The sequence below is a fragment of the Ornithorhynchus anatinus genome, chromosome 1 (assembly GCF_004115215.2).
Source record: "Ornithorhynchus anatinus isolate Pmale09 chromosome 1, mOrnAna1.pri.v4, whole genome shotgun sequence".
Classification (NCBI taxonomy): Eukaryota; Metazoa; Chordata; class Mammalia; order Monotremata; family Ornithorhynchidae; genus Ornithorhynchus; species Ornithorhynchus anatinus.
This window is the reverse complement of record NC_041728.1, coordinates 175,870,440-175,873,159: the sequence shown is the minus strand read 5'-3', so window position 1 is coordinate 175,873,159 and position 2,720 is coordinate 175,870,440. Positions and strand designations below refer to the sequence as shown.

Genomic DNA, 2,720 nt, shown 5'->3' with positions numbered 1-2,720 from the left:
GTAGGTATTGTCTCTATCTATTGCCAAATTGTACTTTCCAAGTGCTTAGTACAGTGCTCTGCACATAGTAAGTGCTCCATAAATATAATTGAATGAGTGAATGAATTAATGTTAGAAAATTTTAAGAGAAGAGCATTTTACAGATTACCAGAGTTGTGAGATTCCAGACCCTACACGCAATTCGTGTAAAAGTCCCTATTCCTATGACTTTTAAAAATGTTCACAGCCACAAGTTGTTTGTAAAACTTGTTTATGGCTTTATCTGGGGATAGATGTTATACAACTAAAAATAGATTTGACAAATTCATCTTAGCTTATGTGAATGTCTGGCACATAATAAATGCAGAAGCTTTTATCCAGATACTTAAGCACACTTATCACAGATTGTAGGTTTTTGGTGTTTTGTTGGAGAAAACAATATTTAAAGAAGCATTTCTGTGCAATCCCTGAGTACCTACAAAAATGTTCTGACCATATTAGACAATCGATAAACACTGATGATGACTGTTATGGGACTGAGTTTTCATTTACTTTCCTCTAGTGCTTACTGATACAGAGGCAGCATAGCATTAGTTTGACAGAATTAATATGCTATTGCATGACATTTACTGGCACCAAAACCAATTTACTATAGGTCCCTCTCCTACCTTCATTACCCTCATTGCATGTGGAAAGCAGTCCACCTAATCACTTCTCTGTGCCTCAGTGACTTCTTTAGTAAAATGGGGGTAAAGACTGTGGACCCCATGTGGGACATGGACTTTATCCAACCAGATTATCTCGTAATTACCCCAGTGCTTAGAAAAGTGCCCGGCACATAGTAAACACTTAACAAATACTATGAAAAAACACCCCTCTTGCTCCTGATTTCCCCCCTCTCTTGTATATATTTAATCATCTGGAGGAAGTCTCCTGAAATCTTCTCTGGGGATTGGATGTGTTATTCTTGTCACCTGTGATTTCTGCAGTGTCAGTAGTTGATGATCAATCAATCAATTGTATTTCTTCCACACTTCCTGTATGCACGGAACTATACTGAGCTCTTGGGAGAGTACAAAACAACAGCATTACAGTCACTTTCCCAGTCCACGATGAGCTTACAGTCTAGAGGGGGAGCAGATAGTAATGTAAATAAATAAATTACCGATATGCACCTAAGTGCTGTGGGGGTGGGATGGCAGTTATGAATGAAGGGAGCAATCAGGGACAGAGGGAGTGGTAAAAGAGGAAAGGAGAGCTGAGTCAGGGAAGGCCTCTCGGAGGTGATGGGCCGTTAATAAAGTTTTGAAGAGGGGGAGACTAATTTTCTGTCATATTTCAGGAGGGAGGGCATTCCAGGCCAGAGGCAGGACATGGGCGAGAGGATGCGGCAAGATAGACAAAATCTAGGTACAGTAAGTAATGTTGACCAGATGGGCTAAATATCTACACTGTGAGCTTGTTGTGGTCAGGGACTATCTCTTTTTATTGCTGTATTGTACTTTCCCAAGTGCTTAGTAGAGTGTTCCGCACACAGTAAGCACTCAATAAATGTGACTGAATGACTGAATGAATGAATCCATATAATTCAGAAATCTTGTTTAGGTCACCTCTGATAGATCCCTGCTGGGCTATCTCCATTAATAATGATAATAATAATCATAATGGTATTTGTTAAGAGCTTACTATGTGCAAAGCACTGCACTAAGCTCTGGAGGGATACAAGGAGATCAAGTTGTTCCACATGGGGCTCACAGTCTTGATTTCCATTTTACAGATGAGGTAACTGAGGCACAGAGAAGTTAAGTGACTTGCCCAAAGTCAGAACAGCTGACAAGTGGCAGAGCCAGGATTAGAACCCATGACCTCTAACTCCTAAGCCCATGCTCTTTCCACTGAGCAATGCTGCACTCATCATTTTATACCTTGATGTGCTACTTGGTGATTGGTCATAGTAAGTAGTGCAGTAGTCACATTCCAGGTGAGGTACTGACATCATCTGGTCAAGTAATTATCAATCATTGATTATTAATGTGGAGCCAGAATGACCTAGTGAAAAACATGTGGGATTGGGAGTCAGAAGAGATGGTTCTTAGCCTCCTTCGCGGGCTCCTCCTCTGCCTCCCATACCCTAACTGTGGGAATCCCTCAAGGTTCAGTTCTGTGTCCTCTTCTATTCTCCATCTATACCCACTCCCTTGGAGAACTCATTCACTGCCATGGCTTCAACTACCACCACTGTATGGATGATACCCAAATCTACATCTCCAGCCCCGGTCTCTCTTCCTCTCTGCAGTCTCTCATTTCCTCTTGCCTTCCTAGTCGGATGCCCTCCCATCACCTCAAGCCTAACGTGTCCAAAACAGAGTACTAATCTTCTCACCCAAACCCTGTCTTCCCTGTGACTTTCCCATCACTGTAGATGGCACCGCCATCCTTCCTGTCTCACAAGTCAGAAACCTTGGCATTATCCTTGGCTCCTCTCTCTCATTCAACCCACATATTCAATCCATCACTAAATCCCGTGGGTCCCACCTTCACAACATCACTAAAATCTGCCTTTCCTCTTCTTCTAAACTGCTAGAATGTTAATAAAATCACATCTTATCCCGCCTGGGTTACTGCCTCAGCCTCCTTGCTGACCTCCCAGGCTCTTGACTCTCTCCACTTCAGAACATACTTCACTCTGCTGCCTGGATCATTTTTCTACAAAAATGTTCAAGACATGTCACCCCACTCCT

General features: G+C 42.3%; 1 protein-coding gene across 1 annotated transcript in view; it reads right to left on the bottom strand.

Moving 5' to 3' along the window:
• The window catches only part of CNTNAP5 (contactin associated protein family member 5), a 746,584-nt gene that overhangs the window by 569,594 nt on the left and 174,270 nt on the right, over positions 1 to 2,720 (bottom strand). The window lies entirely within an intron of this gene.